This window comes from Myodes glareolus, chromosome 14, assembly GCF_982192425.1.
Source record: "Myodes glareolus chromosome 14, mMyoGla1.1, whole genome shotgun sequence".
NCBI lineage: Eukaryota > Metazoa > Chordata > Mammalia > Rodentia > Cricetidae > Myodes > Myodes glareolus.
The window spans coordinates 57,152,329-57,158,410 of NC_142039.1; positions in this window are offsets into that span (position 1 = coordinate 57,152,329).

Genomic DNA, 6,082 nt, shown 5'->3' on the forward strand with positions numbered 1-6,082 from the left:
TTCTGCCTGTGTGCATTTGCATAATAATTGCTACGCAAAACCAAGCTTCATACTTCCTTTTATGTATTTGCTTTCTTTTTTTCCCCCTCTAACATAAAAAAAAATTTAATCTGTTTCTCGGGTCTTTGCTAGTGTTTTTTTTTCCCACTCTGTCATCACCTCCTCTTCTTTTCTCCAAAAACTCAGAATACAGTGAAAACACTGAATAAGAGAGAGTGTGCAGCACTCACGATTACCAACAGGGTGGTACCATCAGGTAGAAAGGGTCACAAACAACTTTTATTGGCGCCTGTCACTGGCAACAGAAGAGATGTGATATGTACGTAGAAATCAGCCCCAGGAATTTTTGTCTCAGCTTTCAGAGGCAGAGCCCACCAGTGATGTCCTTCAGGCAGGAGCTCTCCTTGCCCTCTGCTCTCTTTGCTGAACTGGCTTCTGCCGGCCTTTTCATCCCACCAGGTTGGCCAAACGGTACGCAGAAGCAATTCATTTCTGAGATTTCAAGGAAAAATATAAACAAATAACTAAGAAGAAACACGGTTTCCGCTTTGAATGCGACCTTTGACCTTTTCTTTCCAGTACACCTGACACCGGGGGCTTACGAGGAAAGTTCGGCTTTGGGTCTGGCCTGCTGATTCTGGCCCGCCTTCCTTCCCTCCCTCCCTCTCTCTCTCTCTCTCTCTCTCTCTTTCTCTCTCCGTCCCTCCCTCCCTCCCTCCCTCTCTCTCTCTCTCTCTCTCTCTCTCTCTCTCTCTCTCTCTCTCTCTCTCTCCCTCCCTCCCCTCCCTCCCCACCACTGAACTCGGTGAAAAGTTGTTGCTATGAACGCAGCGCCTTGCTCAGGGCCAAGGGAGGCCGGCAGAACACTCGGGGTGTTTTGTTAAATGCTCCCGTCGTTCGCACGGGCTGGGACTTGATAAAAGGAGACAGTTTTCTGAAAAGATTTGATTGAAATGGCGTGTGCCAGGGCTGATGGGAGCCAGCGAGGGACAAAGCGCAGAGAATCCATGGACACTCGAGCAATTACGCCTCCACGCTGAAGGTGGATTAGCGCGCTGGAAAGAAGCATATGTTTGGCCCGGGGCGACACTTCCCCCCGGCTGAGCTTAGAGAATGGGAACGCGGAGAGCGGCTGGACCCGGAATATCAACTATCTGCGAAGCCCCCCTCCCTTACACAACCCAGCTTGTCTCCCCGCCCCAGTCCCCGAAAAGTCAGAGTGGGTTTTTACAAAGAACAGAGAAAGAGGAAAGAAGTAGGGGGAGAGGTGGAGGAGGATGAGAGAGGAGGAAGGAGGGACGGATGGACAGACCGACGGAAGGAGTGGAAGTGGAGAGGGAGTATCTCAGAGGTGCAAATGGGCCAAATATTTGCGTCACCCAAGCCTTTCTTCTAGGGTCGTACAACTGAGACACTCAGGCTTGGGGGTGGAAACCCAGAACAAGTCAGATGAATGGCGTTTCCACGCTATTAACTAGTTTAGGCTGAGATGTTCTCTCAAACCGGTATTGGAAGGCGAATTAAATTGTTAAAATAAACAGAGAGATCTTGATCGCTACAGTATAGAGTCAATGGACAAGGGCCCCTGGGCGGGCGACGCTCTAGGTGTAGGGGAAGAAAGGCCTAGGGACAAGCGTGGGGTAGAAATCGGTGCGGTGGGCTAAAGGCTGACAGCACCTAGAAGACAGTGGCAGAGAGAAAGGGTGAGCGTGGGGAGCCGGCCTGTTTACAGCCCTGGGCTAGGGGTGAGGGAACATGGTGACGTCCTGGGTCTAGTGGAGCCAAAAAGTTTCCCCAAACCTGCCCGCAGTCATTAGAGTCGACCCCCCCAAAAAAAGGGGCCCCTAGAACCCTAACTTCAAACCTTCCAGCTCTCTCTGAATTCTACCACCACCACCACCCCCATCAAGGCAGAAAAATCCTGGAGGTGGAGGCATTTCAAAAGGATTTCAAACTTCTATTTCTGACCTGTTCTTCAGTTTATTTGAATCTAACCTGGACGCTCAGGTGGCAGGGGACCTCCCAGCCGCATTCTTCTAACTGTAGCTGCCGCGAGAGCCCCAACCTTGTCCCTCCCTAGCCCCATGAGCACCCCCAGGTTGGGCTCAAACCTCCCACCCGCGTAGCACCTCCACCTCGGGACCAACAAAATCACTTTGTGAATGGTCCCCAGTACAAGGAGCTCTAACCAGGGTAGGTTGTGGAAATGGAGTGGGCGGAGCCGGTGACTTTAGCAAAAAGGAGTGCCTCTTCAGCAGGCCTGTCGTGGGAATGCTGGATAACCCCCCACCCCCCACCCCCGCCGCCAGGAGGTGCACAAGGTACTGCCCCCTCCCAGGATGATTCCCTTCAGTAGACAAAAGCACAGCCCAGACTTGGGGCTCCAAAAAAGACAAGGGGCATCCTGAAATAGGATTTGGTAGCTGACAAAGCAAACGGAAATTTGATCCTAGCATTAACTCGGTGCCTCGGGAAAAAAAAAAATTATTTTAAGCTGTATTAGCTAAATTTAGTTTGTGTGTGTGTGTGTGTGTGTGTGTGTGTGTGTGTGTGTGTGTGTGTTCCATATCCCTAGGATACGCTGGAGTTTTAAAGAGCAATGGTCTAGAGAGAGTACCCAGAGATTTGTTCCTGGGTGGAAAAAGTGGCCCAGGTTGGTGAAGTTGAAAGTCTGATTGCCTGGGAACTTCAGCTCAGTGGATGGGATCACTTGGAGGGATTGTGTTTAAGATTGTTATTGGAACTCAAAAGGTGGAGGTTGTCTTTGTCTGGTTTTGGTTCTGGGGTGCTGCTGATGGACTTTAGCACCCCAAGAGCTAGCAAAGTGCCCTACCACAGAGCCTCCTCCTCCTCAGTGACAAAACACGACCTTTATTTCTAGGGGGCAAATCATTGCATGGTTTGAGACACTTTAGAAAAAGAAAAGAAAATCCTTCCTTGTAATTGAAAATATCCCCACTTCTAAGTCAATGGTACTGTGGAAAGGGAAAGCCCATCCACAAAGCTCAAGACTGGCAGACCTACTATTCCTGTGAATAGAGCCTGCTCCAAGTATGGGAATCTCCGCCATGCTAGCATTGCTGTTTTGTTCAGAAAGAAGCACACTCTGTGAAAACTAAATTGCTGCTGCTCCCTTCCTGCCATGAAAGACAAAACAAAAGCACAACCTTGCAAAACACAAAGTTTTATTTCTGAGCCCCTCCCCCCATCCTACAACCCCATTTCCTTCCTCTTTTTAAACACAGCAGACTTTTTGTCTTCAACTTGGAACTGTCCACATACTTGAATTACACAGTTTTCTGGTCCAGCATACTTCTATCTACCCACCCCATAGACAACCCTGCAGTCCAATTATTTCTTTGGAGATAGCTTGGTTTGGTTGGGAATATGTCTAATCTATGTCATCACATCCATGTTCCATTCAATGGCACTGCTCAGTTGTTTCTAAATTGCCTGTCTTGACTTAGTTCATCCCTACCTCCTACCTCCAGAGAGGCAGTTAACTCCGATCATTAACAACACCTTTAGTTCTGACTCGTGGTTCCCTGGGTTATTAAAGATCTGCTTCTCCTAGAAGAAATGCTCATGAGGGATACAATTTCAGCTTCTAGTCCCAGGTGGGCCAAAGAGAGGACAGTGTCATTAAGAATGGCAGGAAGCAGAAGTGACATATTTGTACAGTTCGACTATTGAGCCAAGTTTAGTCTAGAAAAGAATGGCTCATTGAAAGCTATAAGGACAGATATTCCAATATATCCTAAGACAGGATGCAGAAGTGTGAGAGACACTGGCTCAGTGATTTTATTCTTCTAGGGTGGAGCGATTATTGACCTTTGCTGGGAGGTGGCTTTTGGGTTCATGGATTATCTTTTCTCCCTCCCTCCTTCCTTTCTCCCCTCCCTCCCTCCCTCCTTCCTTTCTCCCCTCCCTCCCTATTCCTATTCAGCAGTTAGCAATAAGGGAATGTGGATCTGTTTCTTCAAGTCTCCAGATTGGATAATCAAATAAATAAGAGCAAATTTCAATCTTCTTGTCTTGGTTGCAGCCATCTCTGCACCTGTATGTAACTCAGGGATGAAGATGCTGGTTATTTGTGTTGTTGCTTCTGCCTCTAGTGAGTTGACCTGATTTTTATAGCCCTTTTATCCAGGGAACGAAGGGTCTTCCCCACCCAGCCGCCCCTCCACCCCATCACTGAGTGGCTTAAAAGATCTGTAACTGGGCTGAAGCAGCTGTTGGCTTCATGCCCTCCTCTAACTTGATTATTCTTTGGACACGTTAGGCAAGCATTAGTGATTGATAATGACGCTAATTAACCCCTTTCCTTTCCAAAGAGTAAACGGCTGCCAGCAGGATGCTGCAAACAATAAATATAAAACACTGCATACATCAATATCTGCTTAAAGCACAACTTCATTTGGACACATGCAACTGTACTGCTTTGCTTAACAGTTCCTATTTAATTCATGCACTTCTCAAAAAGCCCTAGGGTGGGAGACAAGGGAAGAGCTAGAGTTAAGAAGGTAGCCTATGGCTTTAAGACCACAAAATGCTGTGTACCTGTCAACAAAGTAAAACTCTAATAGAAACCATGCAGGTCATTTTTTTTTAAGTTTCAAGTCTATTCTTTTAAAATGAAGTAATCCCGCTTTGTTTTTAACCTATTTAAACTTAGAACAAGCCTAATGACCATATGGGTTTTTTTTCTTTATGAGGAAACTCTCCTACCTTACATAGGATTATTGTGAACACCCTTTGGGTTGAAGGAACTGGAGACATTGTTATGTTAGAGTAGATAAAATTTGGATTTTAAGCAGGATTTGAAGGAATCCAGGTAAATTGGATTTGATTGTGCAGTCTAACATAACCTGAGTTGTAAAGAAACGTACATTAAATTTGGAATTTTGATAAATGAATATTCCTAGCAAGTGAATAAAATGTATTCAATTAACTAAAACCCTGTGCACTTCTGAACTGAAGTGGAATCGACTGTAATTGATTTATTTGAAACCAGAGGTTAAGGACTGAATTAGCTAAGTACAACTGGGTATTTCAGCCACTGACTTCTCAAATGTCAAATCCCTTCTATTTTAAATATTATTTCAGCTGCGGGGCATTGCAGTCCTGATGGTGGTTCCAGCAAGAACACAAATTGTATTAATATTCGATTTTGGGGAGGAGTGGGTTGGATTGTGCTTTTTAAAGGGAGTATAGAGGGGGTGACTCTGACTAGCCACCTAGAAAGAGCGTTGTGTTTCCATGAAAATTTTGTGTGGTAATTTGCATAGTCTGGCGAGCATCTTTATAATTCAACTATGTATCCTGATCTGGTCTAATCCAAAGAAAATCTTTGTTGTTAGCATGTAAACACTGGGCCTGTTAAGCAATCCTCCCGTGTTTGGGAGGATTAAGTTACAACAGAAAAAGCCAAAATTCACATAGCTAGCCCTTGGTTAACTCAATTAAAATATATATATATAATCACCTCCTGTAATGTTCATAACACCTTTTAATTTCATTGTTTAAAAACAATGGCAATATCATGAGTCCAACTGCAAAGTAAAAATACTGATTCTCCGCATTCGTGAACCATTGTTTATTTTTACCTTGTCCTGTTCCAGCCACCATTTCCTTTCTATCTTTCTTGGGATGCAAAGATTATGTTGGGTTCAGGTTTTCCAACATAACAAGCATCTGTAAATCCAGCTATGAATGAATGGTATTTAATAAGATTGTTTTCGTTTTAAAATGAGTATTTATGTGTCATTGGAGAAAGAGCAGCAATGTATGGCTGTTTACGAATGCTATTGTGCCTGAGGTTAGGATCCCCCACACAATCTGAGATGCAGCCAAGAAAAACAGTCCTGATAGACAATGCTTCACTTCACCTGCTACGACGCTGTGCGCATTTCATTTCTGTCAACAGTATGTACAGTTAGGGTTCATTCGCCTCATTATTTTGTTACATCTACGTTACAGTTAACCAGTCTCTCCAGGAAATAATAAATAACTGCTTTAAAAAAAAAACAATTGTCGCGTTGCGTTCTGAGAATATGCTTTTCATTTGAAATGTTCTTTAACC